Here is a 14736-nt window from a genome sequence, read left to right on the forward strand (position 1 = left end):
CATTCAGCATATCTCCGAGGTAGCAAAATGTTTTCACACCTTCCAGCTTCACGCCGTCCCTAAGATCCAACTCAACATTTCCTCCATCTGCAGCTCCCTCTGTGCACATCTTACATTTGAATGTAGCTGCCACACTGTTTAATGACCCTCTCAGACCACTACATTTTTGATGAACCCACTCAGCGCACATTGTACATTGAATGGAGTTCACTCCGACACCCTTCCTGCACACAGCACATGGCCACTTCCCAGTTCTTTCCACCTCACCACATGCTTTACCACTTGCCATCACCTTCGTCTTTCCTATATTCACCTTCAGACCTTTTGTCTCCATACGTTCCTTCCACTTGGTCATCTTATACTTCAGTCCATCCATACTTTCCGCAATCAACACCAGATCATCTGCATACAACTCCCACGGTAAACCCTCCTTTACGTTCTGAGCCAGCACCTCCATCACAGCTACAAATAGTAGTGGACTTAGTACCGACCCCTGATGCACTCCCACCTTCACCTCAAACTCACCACTGTTCCCGTCCTTCGTCCTTACAGCTCTGCGCGCTCTTTTGTACATTGCCATCACAACTCTGATCAACCATTCCTCCACTTCTAACTTCCTCAATGCCCATGTCAATACTTCGCATGGAACCCTATTGAATGCTTTCTCCAGATCAACAAACCCAAGAAACAACTTCTTCCTCTTCTCCATGTACTTCTCCTGCAACTGCCTCACAATAAACAGCGCATCTGTCGTTCCTCGTCCTGGCATAAATCCAAACTGCATTTGGTCGATCTTCACCTTCTTCCTTATCCTCCTCTCCAACACCCTTTCCAATACCTTCATTCCATGCTCCAATAATTTTATCGCTCAGTACGAGCCACACTCCAGAGGGTCACCTTTCCCCTTGTGTAGAGGGACGAGGGTACTCAGTTCCCAAGCCACTGGAATGCGCCCTTCTTTCACCACCAGATAACAGATCTCTGCCATTCTCTTCACACCCCAACTTCCTGCTGCCTTCAACATATCTCCCACAACTCCCGTCGGCCCTCCCGCTTTTCTACTCTTCATTGCTTTTATCGCTTCCTCAACTTTCTTCTCAGTTATCTTCTCTGCCAGTCCTAAAACTGTGTTACTCTCCATGTTGCCATCCCATTCATTCTCTGTATTCAACAGCATTTCCATATATCTTTTCCATCTTCCTTTATTTCCATCTGGGTCCACAACGATTTGTCCCACTTCATCCTTCAAGCAACTCACCCCCATCACATCACACCTCTCTTTCGCTATCTGCTTTGCAATCCTGAATACTGCACTCTGACCCTCTTCCGAATCCAAGCGTTCTCCGAACATTTTCCTACATGCCTCCTGCGCCGTTGCTACATCTTTCTTTACAGCCTTCTTGGCTGCCTTATAACTTTCATGCTCTGCTTTTTCTGCTCCCGTACCCTTCGCCTTCTGCCACTCCTTGAACTTCTTCCTCTTCTCGTCAATCCTCTTTCCAACTTCATCATCCCACCACCATGTTTCCGAGTGCCTCGGTGGTCCTTTTTTCCATCCACATACCTCACCAACGGCTCCCAACAGACTATCTTTCATTGACATCCAACCACTTTCAAGCTCAACCACATCATCCTCGACCCTACTCAGCCTCTCTTTTAATGCCTCCCTTACTGTCACCTCTTTCAACCTCCACACCTTCATTCTCGGTTGGTACTTCACCCTGTCGAGCTCTCCTCGCACCTTTCACCCTTACGTCACAGACAACCAAGTGGTGCTGTGAAACAGCCTCCTCCCCCGGGATCACCTTTGTGTCCCGGAGGTGCGCCCTATCTCGCCTACGCACCATCAGGTAGTCAACGGTTGTCGTCGACCCACCTGACGTGTATGTAACAAGCTTATTATCCCCTTTCTGGAACTGAGTATTACAAATCAACAAATCAGCTCCATCAGCAAACTCCAAAATCCTTTCACCTTCTCCATTTCTCACACCATATCCGTAACCCCCATGAACTCCCTCAAAACCGTCCATACTCCTTCCCACATGTCCATTTAGGTCTCCTCCTACCACAACAACTTCCTCATCTTTCACGTTTTCAATCAGCTTCTCTATCGCACACCAGAACTTGTCCTTCTCTTCATCGCTCCGACCAACCCGCGGAGCATATCCCGAGATGACGTTCACCAAGAGCTTTCCAATCATCATTTTCACCATCATCAACCTATCACTCACTCTAGTCACACTCACCACACTGTCTGCAAACTCCTCAGAAAACAGGACACCAACACCATTCATGCCCTCTGGGCACCCTTGCCACACAAACTTGTATTTCTGTCCCTGCCTACCCTTCACCATTCTCACACCACTTCCCTTCCATCTCGTCTCCTGCACACAACATATGTCCACTCTTTTTCTGATCAATACTTCCACCACTTCTCCTGATCTCCCTGTCATTGTCCCTACATTCCATGTCCCAAACCTCAGAAACCAATCTCCACTTCGGGCTGTACCCTGCCCATATGTAGTTGTAATTGCCATGGTTCTCTTTTTGAGGCAATGTTTTTATGGCCGGGTGCCCTTCCTGACGCCAGCCCTCTTAGTCGCCTCTTACAACACGCAGGGATACGGTGTACCTATTCTAACCAGGATACACACCGTACACACCGGTCCAAGTCATTGTAATTCATGTAAAAGCACAAGGATGGCCGAGTCGTCCTCACAAATACATTACACATACAAGCTCCTCCACAAGCTTGAGATCACCATTGATAACAAAGAAAAGGTTCGTTTACACTGCACGTTAAGCAGCTAAGATGGCCAGGCATACAGAATGTAAACACAACACTTTCGAAGGTGAGATCCTCAGTGAGCAGAAGCACTTGGAGGTAGTCAACGTTAGTTACGTTGTGCAAACACGTCGTGCAAACGACGCGACGACAAAACGACGCGACGTTTTGCACGTTGTGCAAACACGTTGTTTGCACGTCGTGCAAACGAGCCTCAGGAAGCAGGAAAGGAGGCCTCACGCACGTCGTGCAAACGAGCCTCAGGAAGCAGGCAAGGAGGCCTCAAGCACGTCGTGCAAATGAGCCTCAGGAAGCAGGAATGGAGGCCTCAAGCACGTCGTGCAAACGAGCCTCAGGAAGCAGGAAAGGAGGCCTCAAGCACGTCGTGCAAACGAGCCTCAGGAAGCAGGAAAGGAGGCCTCAAGTACGTCGTGCAAACGAGCCTCAGGAAGCAGGAACGGAGGCCTCAAGCACGTCGTGCAAACGAGCCTTAGGAAGCAAGAAAGGAGGCCTCAAGCACATCGTGCAAACGAGCTTCAGGAAGCAGGAAAGGAGGCCTCAAGCACGTCGTGCAAACGAGCCTCAGGAAGCAGGAAAGGAGGCCTCAAGCACGTCGTGCAAACGAGCCTCAGGAAGCAGGAAAGGAGGCCTCAAGCACGTCGTGCAAACGAGCCTCAGGAAGCAGGAAAGGAGGCCTCAAGCACGTCGTGCAAACGAGGATCCGCAACAATATATATATATATATATGTATATATATATATAATATCATTATATATATGTACATACACAAACGGTACATAATGTAAATTAGCACACCAAGATCAGTGTTCTGTCAGGCAATGGACAAATGACACTCAAGGCTGCCTCCGGCCACCCTGTGGCTCTGAAGCTGGTGTGCTAATTTGTATCATCTTATACCTGACTGCCTTTAAATAAAATCCCTTTGGTTGTTCGTGGTTACCACAGGCATGGTGTTTATATGGCAAGAGACGACTGATAAAAGCACATGTGGCAATAACTGTAATGGAACACGGATTTGTGTTCCATTACATGCTGGTTGAGCACAATGGTTGTTTTTACTATCTGGCATTTAAGATCACATGGTAACCTTGCCAGCTCAACTCTTCAGGGGAATCTACTTTGTCTATTGCCGGCCAGTGATCCCCATATATTGATTGTATGCCCATGCATTCTGGTCCAGTGGACGAGAGTGCATGAGCTTTTTTGACAATGTGCTTTGGCTTTAGGGTTGGAGTGCATGTTTACCTCGCCACTGAAGGTGGATGGAGGTTATGTTTTCACCCCTGTCTGTTTATTTCTTTCAAAATCGAAGATTTTTCAAGTCTATTGGTCGGTTGACTGTTATTCTGTCTGTTTGTCTGTCACTTGCTTAGAGGTCACAATTCTAAACCGATCGTCATGAAAAAGTTTTAGAGGTAGTCACAACATACGGATGTTGTGATACTTGAGGGTTGGATACTTTGAGACCTGGTAGGTTTCTTCCATCTCCTGAAACCCATCTGCGTAAGGGGATAGCAGGCAAAAGCAACCTCCATGCACACACACACACACACACACACACACACACACACACACACACACACACACACACACACACACACGAAGGTGGATACTTGGAGATCTGGGAGGACTCTGTTACACCTTCTGAAACCTGCATATGGAGATAAAAACCAACAAGAGAAGCCTATTAATTTTAAGGTCAAAGGTCAACTTGAGGTCAAATTTCTATAATTGTCATTTTTCATCCGATTGACTTGAAAGTTGAACAGCTTTTGCATATTGATTCACTAAATAGGGAAACCAACTTTTTAGGTCAAAAGGTAAAAGGTCAACTAAAGGTCAAACTTCTAAAATCATCAATTTTCATCCTATTAATTTGAAAATTAAACAGCAATTACATCGTGCATCACTGAATTGGGAAAGCAAATATTTTTGAGGCCAAAAGGTCAAAGGTCAACTCAAGGTCAAACCTCAAAAATAGTCAGTTTTCTTCTGAAAAATATTCTATTTCCATCCGATTGAACCGAGATTTGATTAAGATTGCCAATTTAAATCTTAATGAAATGGACAATACGATGTATCCATTACAACATTTGTGGGGGGTGGGAGGGTTGGATTTTGCAAGTAGTATCATGCTCTGCCCAACGTCTTTCTTACTTGTTTGTTTGTCTATTTGTTTGTGAACGGGATATCTCAAAAGGTTATGGACAGATTTGGACGAATTTTTGTGGAGAGGTTGGGTATGTGACAAGGACTAAGTGATGAGATTTTGGTGAAGATCCGGATCTGCAAATTTTAAAGTGATTCTTCACCTTTGAGAGCTGCGGCTAAAATCGGTTTATAGCACGATATCTCAAAAGGTTATGGACGGACTTGGACGAAACTTGGTGGAAAGGTTGTATGTGTGTGTGACAAGGATGAATTGATTAGATTTTTATGAATATCGAGAATATTTATACTTTTTAAGTGATCCTTCACCATTGAGTGATCAAGCCAAAAACATTATGTAGCATGATATTTCAAAAATGACTTCTGATAAAACTTGGTGGATGAGTTGGGTAAGTGACAAGAACAAGCCGATTAGAGTTTGGTTCATGTCTGGATCCAGATCCAACCTATCAGTGGATACAAAACGTAAAACTGTTCAGCCTGGCGGAGGTACGTTCTCTATCGAGTGCCGTTCCAGTCTTATAGTTGTTACAATGTTAGGTTTTTGTTTAACCTTTTTTTCAAGTAAAAAGGTCATTAGATGAAGGGCAATGAGCCAGAAATGCATCCATGGATCGATTTATCATCCCAAGAGGTAGCCTGCATTGCTAAAAAGGTTGGCTGACTAATACTGTAGGTAGCAGTGTCGTGTACAAGTTATCACTGCTTGTTTGCAAGGGGCAGGTTTGTGTCTTTCACAGACTGCAACTAAAAGCCTTGTTTCCCAGATATTTTAATGCTTCTATCTTCTTTCGCAGCTGATATACTAATATATTGCTGCGGTTTTGAGATTGGTACAGTAAAGGTTAATAAAGGATAAAGGTTTAATAGTCACATAGATAGTCATAGATAGTCACACGAGCAACACGTAGCCTCATTTGTAGTATAGTTATGTCTTAGTATATGTGAGAGTAGGCCCCTTCCAGTGTTAATCCTGCGTTGTTGTAAAGACAGGAGGATAGGCCCTACTTCTACGAACCATTCCACCTCTACAGGCTCGATCCAGTTTGTTAAGCATTGGTTGCTCACGAGTCGAGTTAACATGAGGTAGGCCTCGGCAGGTGGAGGAGGGTTGAGCTCGGCACGGCAGCAGTGGGGACGGTAAGCATGAGTCACCAATCAGGGCTCACAGCATGTGGCTGCAGCACAGCGTCACAGGGCGTGGTTGGGACATTCGATCGGGCTAAGGGCGTGGCAATAAAACCGATCGCGCAAAGCCCCCACCTCAGTTATGAGAAGGGACAGGCGCTCGTCAAGTTGGGAGAGGTGTGCTGGAAGAGCTCGTGCGTTTGGAGTGCTGAGAAGGGAAACGCGCTTGACGAGAATAACTCGCGCTGTATGAACTTGGTAACGAGAAATACATGGGCGCAGCCAGGGCGGTTATAACGTACACGGTTCGGCTAAAGTGAGTGAACGCGGCTGAATAACCGCCAGCTGCGCAAAGTCCGCCCTCTACCATTCGCCCCGAGATTATTACCCGTTTGTTCGAGCGACACGATACGAGTTCCTGCCTTCGCCTACCTCCATATTCGCGGGACGTGCCGGGGACCGTAGAGAGTGAGATGGAGCCGATCCTGGACGACCACCACGGCGCTGGTGAACATCATCCTGCCCATCTGCAATCCCCGTGTGAGTGTGAGTGAGACGGGCCCATTTGTCCTGGGGTATTAAGAATAAGACTGTCTAAGTTGCCCTGTGTCTCTTCGTCCTGAGCTGTAAATACGTGAATAATAATTAAACCTATTTGTTCTTCCTTTTCTTCTGAATTCGATCGCCTTTGTGATTTCTCCATTGACTAAGCGTGGCACAGGTAAAACCGCTTGAATCGGGTTCCATTAATTATAACTGCATGGATCACGTGTACGCAAACCGCTCGACGTATCACCATCACATGTGGTTCGTGCGAGGCTTATTTCCTCGCTTCCAGGCAGTGCTAGTACTTAGGTACAAGCGAATTTGGTCCCGAAAGCCTATTTGGCGCTGTCCGGAAGGGACGTAATAGGTCTCGGGTCGCGCCAGGCTAGTAAAGACAAGGGGATTAATCCCCCCTTGATAAGGGGAGAAGGCCGGCGACGGATCCACAACAATATATATTAGTGTTGGGCCGATTAGGAAATTTCGCTATAACCGATAACCGATTAGAAAAAAACTACAACACCGAAAGTCTAACAGTGGCGTAGCTGGGCTTGTAAAATATTATAAACCACAAATGTCAAACACACATGATTAACGTTTTAAACAGTCGCTAATATTGTTTATAACATTGAATCCCAAGACATCCTTGAGGTAAGTTTCACTTGCAGAACTGAAGGAAGATCTATTGTAATCTATATACACCACAAGGTTTAAGTTAATAACATACTGTTGCAGTTTTTAGAACCTTCACTTTATCAAATTTAGTATTAAAATCCCTTATAAATAACCCCTGTGTACATTTCCTCTTAATTGGCTGTTAATTGAAATGAGTGCACCTTAGCTAGTCCATGTACAAGCACGTAGCCAATCATAGGACCTCTCTATAGTTATATCCTTATTCTGTGTTCTAGATAAGGCTGTGTGTCCAATAGTCGATCTTACGTTGCACCAAATCAAATAAGATAGATCCCCCTTTCGATTGCCCCAAAGCCTACATTGCCAGCAGCATGCGCCTACATTTCCAACAGCATTCGCCTCCATTGCGCACGTGGTCATCTCGAAGAAGAACGGCGTTGCCCACCCATCGTCATCAGAAGGTGGAGCCAGAAAGCCCTTGCCGACCAACCAAGAATCAGTGGACATGGCTTGGTAGGGCGTGACCAGAAAGATCAAGCAGGTTCGTGAAGATTCCAGGGCGTGGCTATATAACCTGTTACGGGAAGCCCCCACCGCAGATTATTGAGGGAGATGATTGAGGGAGCCAGATGAGTGAGGGAGCGCAGAGATGACTGAGGGAGCGCAGAAGAGCGAGGGAGCACGAAGGCAGTTTCTTAAAGGAAGGCGCTTGAGTCTGTGAAGAGAGACGCGCAACCTGCGGGAGTACGAGTAATGGAGACGCTGTTTTCAACCAGCCCTGCCACGTCAAGCTCCGACGCGCTGCTGCGAGCATCCTGGCGGTGTGGACCCGAGGGTGGAGAGTCGGCGGCTGCTCGCTCCCGGCCCGGCCGTTCTGCTGTCCCACCTGACCCTTCTCATCCTTCCAGCCATTCCTGCCTGTCATTCCCTATTCGTGTGAGTCTGTTTGTTCTGTCCTGTGGGTATAAGTTAAGCTTGTTTTTAAGAATTGCACTGTGTCTTCTTTCCCTGTAAATTACATTTCTTTTCTTCTCTTTGATTTTGGTTTGTGTAAATAATTAATAAATACCTGTTCTCCCTTTACTTTGGTTTCTTTCTCATCCGATCGCTTTAGAGATTTCCCAATTGAGTTCCTGTGGCGCGATTTCGGCCAACGTTTATAATCGGGTTTAGTCCATTGATAACGGCTCGGATTTTGGATTGCTAAACCGCTCGGCAAAATACCATCTTGTCTGGGATTTGAGCGGGGCCACCCACCTGCTTTGGGGAGGGATTGGCGGAGGTGTCCGGGAATCCCTTGACCAATCACCTCGGCCAATCCTATCCCACAAAGGAGCGGGGTGGGTCCAGGAATGGAGACGGCCAGCTTAACAAGATGAGGGGATTAAACCCCCCTCGGTAAGGGGAGTGCCGTCATCCGATTCCGTAACAATACTATCAAAAAACCGAGGCGCATTCCTTACTTCCGCGGTTGTTAGTCCGTAAACCGCTTGTCATTGAATCATGAACCATACACAGATCCAACCATTAACTTTGTATTCACGACATTGGGATTAAAGTGTTATGGTTATATTTACTATACTATTATTATTACAAGTACGAAAATGATACTACTGAAACGATACACTACTGTATTAAGAAACCTGGGCTTATTAATTTGTCCGAAACGGCCCGAAGGTGAAGCATGAAGCCTAAGGCCTATACGTACGGTTTTCTTGCAAGAGCAGTGACGCTGATGCTTTAGATATTTGATGATCATTTTAACAATCGGTTTGTTTGTGTTTCAGACTGAATGAAAAACGTAAAGGTAGAGCATGGTGATTGTGATATATGACAGGTTCGACGATATGTTCGGCCTCAATGAAATTGGAATTAAAATGCCAGAGTGTGGAGAGTCAGCCACCGTATTGCCGTAGTGACATCAGATGTAATCACATCACCCTGTCATGTGACCAGATCCTCAGCTCTGATTGGTATACGTTTGAGGGGACATACAGACGGACAAACACTGTTCTAGGCGGCTTTGCCCTATGGGCTACACCGTATAAATAATCTGCCGATTATGCTACCGATTCAGATAATACAATAATTAAATAATGACGTCATTTCACACACATCACATGGAGTGTTTATCGTGCTTGATCGGTGCCATGCCCGGATTGACGTATAGACGTTATTCAATGGCTGTGAATTGATATATTTTGAATCCGTTCTCTAATCGATTGGTTCATTGAACGGCACAGCATTCTATCATTTGTAAAACGAACAATGAGGTACCGTGTGCGGTAATGTTCATTCCGATGAAGCGGCATTGACATGGAAGGAAGGAAGTGTGCTCATTAGCTCCACCACCAAACGTGGACAGAGGTTATGTTTTCACCCCTGTCTGTCCGTTTGTCTGTCCATTTGTGAACTAAAATCTCAAAAAGTTGTCGACGGATTCGGCCGAAATTTGGCAGAGTTGTAGTGTATGTGACAAGGACGAAATTATTACATTTTGGTGAAGATCCAGATTTAGATCCGGCTACTAGAATTATAGTGATTCCTCACCATTGGGAGATAGGGCCAAAAACTATGCATAGCAGGATATCTCAAAAAGTTGTGGACAGATTTGGATGAAACGTGTTGGACAGTTTATGTGTGTGACAAGGACGATTCGATTCGATTTTGGTGAAGATCGGAATATAAATTCGGATATGATAATTATTTAATTTTTTAAGTGATTCTTCACCATTGGGAGATCGGGCCAAAAACGATACATAGCAGGATATCTCAAAAGGTTATGGATGGATTTGGCCGAAACTTTTTGGACAGGTTGTGTGTGTAACGAGGACGAATCGATGCAATTATGGTGAAGATCCAGATCCAATCCAGCCAGTATAATTTTTGTAAGTCATTCTTCACCATTGAGTGATATGGCCAACCAGGTGGAGGTATGCTCTCTACTGAGTGCCGTTCTAGTTACCCTCGCCAGAGGAGAGGGTATTGCATTTGAGTCCGTTTGTCTGTCTGTTTGTTACTTGGCAAAACAAAAAAAACATTTTGCAAGTATGTTGATCACTCCGGTTTGTGTGTGTGTTTGTTTGTCTGTCCGCTCACTTATACTTGCCGACAGGTCACAATTTTAAACTGATCTTCACGAAACTTTACCAAATGGTAGAGTTAGTGGTCCGACAAAATAATATATATTGTTGGGTTCAAAAGGTCAAAAGGTCAACATAGGCCAAAGGTGAACCACTTTTTTCAAATTTCTAAAATCCTCAATTTTCATCCGATTGACTTGAAATTTGAATAGGATTTACATATCGGCAAACTGAATTCAACCACCAACTATTTTTGAGATCAGCGTGGACCAAAAGGTCAACGTAGGCCAAAGGTCAACCACTTTTTTTCAAATTTACCTTTTTACCTCTTTTACCTCCTCTGTTACTCTTGGTAATTCCCGGTGCACCCCTGCGGGTTCCCCCTCGAACGCCACCTTAACCGTTTCCATTTTACGTTCCATGTTTATGTGTTCACTCATCGCCCATTCCTTAACCTCCATTACTTCACCCATATCTTTCATCGTCTTTGTCACCTCATCATGCCGTGTTCTGCACTCCCTCTTTATGGCTCCCAGTTCCCCCTTGGTTTCCCTCTGGGTATTTTTAAAATTATTTTATTACGTCGGTATTTTCCTTAATCTGCTTATTTCATTAATTTTGCCCAATCGTAAGTCCTTCTACATCCTTCACGTTCCCCAACTCTCCCACCAGCATGGCATCGCTCCCCGATCATACACCCACTTACCTCTTTCTGGACACCGATTCTACACCCACTTTCCTCTTTCTGGACACCGATCCTACACCCCCTTACCTCTTTATGGACACCGATCCTACACCCCCATACCTCTTTCTGGACACCGATTCTACACCCCCTTACCTCTTTCTGGACACCGATCCTACACCCCCTTAACTCTTTATGGATACCGACCCTACACCCCCTTACCTCTTTCTGGACACCGATTCTACACCCCCTTTCCTCTTTCTGGACACCGATCCTACACCCCCTTACCTCTTTATGGACACTGATCTGACACCCCCATACCTCTTTCTGGACACCGATCCTACACCCCCTTAACACTTTATGGATACCGACCCTACACCCCCTTACCTCTTTCTGGACACCGATCCTACACCCCCTTAACTCTTTATGGATACCGACCCTATACCCCCTTAACTCTTTCTGGACACCGATTCTACACCCCCTTACCTCTTTATGGATACCGACCCTACACCCCCTTACCTCTTTCTGGACACCGACCCTACACCCCCTTACCTCTTTCTAGACACCGATCCTACACCCCCTTAACTCTTTATGGATACCGACCCTACACCCCCTTACCTCTTTCTGGACACCGATTCTACACCCCCTTACCTCTTTATGGATACCGACCCTACACCCCCGTACCTCTTTCTGGACACCGACCCTACACCCCCTTACCTCTTTCTGGACACCGATCCTACACCCCCTTAACTCTTTATGGATACCGACCGTACACCCCCTTTCCTCTTTCTGGACACCGATCCTACACCCCCTTACCTCTTTATGGACACTGATCCTACACCCCCATACCTCTTTATGGACACCGATTCTACACCCCCTTACCTCTTTATGGATACCGACCCTACACCCCCTTACCTCTTTATGGACACCGATTCTACACCCCCTTACCTCTTTCTGGACACCGATTCTACACCCCCTTATCTCTTTCTGGACACCGATTCTACATCCCCTTACCTTTTTCTGGACACCGATTCTACACCCCCTTTACTCTTTCTGGACACCCATCCTACACCCCCTTACCTCTTTCTGGACACCGATGCTACACCCCCTTACCTCTTTCTGGACACCGATGCTACACCCCCTTACCTCTTTATGGACACCGATCCTACACCCCCTTACCTCTTTCTGGACACCGATTCTACACCCCGTTACCTCTTTCTGGACACCGATTCTACACCCCGTTACCTCTTTCTGGACACCGATGCTACACCCCCTTACCTCTTTGTGGACACCGATCCTACACCCCCTTACCTCTTTCTGGACACCGATTCTACACCCCCTTACCTCTTTCTGGACACCCATCCTACACCCCTTTACCTCTTTCTGGACACCGATCCTACATCCCTTACCTCTTGTCGAACAACCTGCATTTCCTTGCCCATCGCTTCGCCCATCTCACATTTGATTTCCCCGCTCATCGCATACATTCTAGTGACCATCACTTGCATGTCGGCGCTCATTCCTTTTCTCATCACCTCCATTTATGATTTGAAGAGGACCGCCAAGAGCCCCATATCGAGCGGTGCTGGCTCCGCTACCCTGTGGTACATGTTTCATGGATGCCGAATTTTCCTTGCTTTGGTTCTTCTTACGATAACCTTATGAAATCACCAGGTGAGTACCTACACTCGTGCGCTGATAACACTGAGTGAACATGTGTTCGATTTATCTTATGAATTAATAATTATTCGGAACGGATTCCCTTTGTTTCCCGGACATTCCCTGCTCCTGCATTTTCATATTTTGTATTAAACTTGATTTTCACACGATTAGCCGAGCAGGAAACGCTTCATTTTATATCCGTCAATAACTGATCCAACTAGAACGGCACCCGGCAGAGAGCATACCTCCACCTGGTTGGCCTCAATGGTGAAGAATCGCTTAAAAATTATACTAGCTGGATCCGGATCCGGATCTTCACCAAAATTGAGTCGATTCTTCCTTGTCACACACACAACCTGTCCAACAAGTTTCGTCCAAATCCATCCACAACTTTTTGAGATATCCTGCTATGTATCGTCGTTGGCCCTGTCTCCCAATGGTGAAGAATCACTTTAAAATTCTAGTAGCCGGATCCGAATCCGGATCTTCACCGAAATGTAATAATTTCGTCCTTGTCACATACGCTACATCTCTGCCAAGTTTCGTCTGCATCCGTCCACAACTTTTTGAGATATCTTATTCACAAACAAACGGACGAATGGACAAACAGACAGACAGACAGACAGACAGGGGTGAAAACATAACCTCCATCCACCTTTGGTGGCGGAGGTAAAAACTGAACACAGGAAGAGACCTTCTCGCAAATCCGTGGAGGCATTCACAAGACCTCCATCGCTGAGGCAAACAACTTAGTGACTCTCACACGTGACAATACCAACACAAAGAGCAAATGGTACAAACGCAACTCCCATCCTCCGCAACTCCTATCCTCCGATTCCTATATGCCCGTGAGTCCGATTTGCATTCAGGAACACATTTATGGTTAACCATCTTGAAATAGCCGCTCTTTCTTCTAAACTCTAAATGCTGAAAATTATGCTTAAAAGACTATTTGATTTATAGATTCCACGTTAGTAACGACTAGTCTAGTAGGAAGACTAGGTCCCTCTGCACCCCCCGGAGATATACTTCTAATCAGTGTTTCTAGATTGGAAAAAATGTGTAGAAAATGACTAGCTATGGCCCCAAGCTGAAAAAATGTCCCACATACCATTTTTATGCAAATTACTGCTGCAAATTTTATGCAAAATTATGCAAATTTTATGCAAATTTTTGATGAGGAGTAGAGTTGAGGGGTCTTTGAGGGCTTCATCGAGGTGCTCTCGGTTGCAAGACTGGGTCATTCTGAGAAGCACAGCAGGGTCAGAGATCATGATGTTCTCCTCCTCAGTGAATCTCTCCATCAACAGCCTCTCCATTGCCTCACACACTGTTTTGAGGCAAAAGAGGGACTTTGCGTAGGCCTTTCCACTGAGAACACCTTTGAGAGATCCACTTGTTACTAGTTGTGCCTCAAAGAGAATCTCTGCATATCCAGAACCACGCATCTTGTGTCCAGTGAGCATCCCGATGTAGTTCATGGATGTGTGGAAGGGTCCAATCGTTACTACATGACTAGCAAATTCATTTGGCCAGCGCCAGATGATGGGAAGGGCTTTCATGCAGACACCCAGATCAAATGTATTCAGGACCCATCTCTGACCCACCTCAGCAGTTGCTGCCTCGGAACGCTTCAGTAGCTCACGAACAACTGCGTTGTCTGTGATCGGTCTGTGCCTGGTGCCTGCATGGCATGGCAATGGCCTGCAGCCTGTGCCTGGGCTAGGGGGTTTCACCTCTGCAACTGGTTCTCCCCCACCCAGCAAATCAACAGTCGACTACTGCACGCCTATCCACCAACCGATCACAGACAACGCAGTTGTTCGTGAGCTACTGAAGCGTTCCGAGGCAGCAACTGCTGAGGTGGGTCAGAGATGGGTCCTGAATACATTTGATCTGGGTGTCTGCATGAAAGCCCTTCCCATCATCTGGCGCTGGCCAAATGAATTTGCTAGTCATGTAGTAACGATTGGACCCTTCCACACATCCATGAACTACATCGGGATGCTCACTGGACACAAGAT

This window comes from Myxine glutinosa, chromosome 12 (genome assembly GCF_964187855.1).
Source record: "Myxine glutinosa chromosome 12, kmMyxGlut1.1, whole genome shotgun sequence".
Taxonomy (NCBI): Eukaryota; Metazoa; Chordata; class Myxini; order Myxiniformes; family Myxinidae; genus Myxine; species Myxine glutinosa.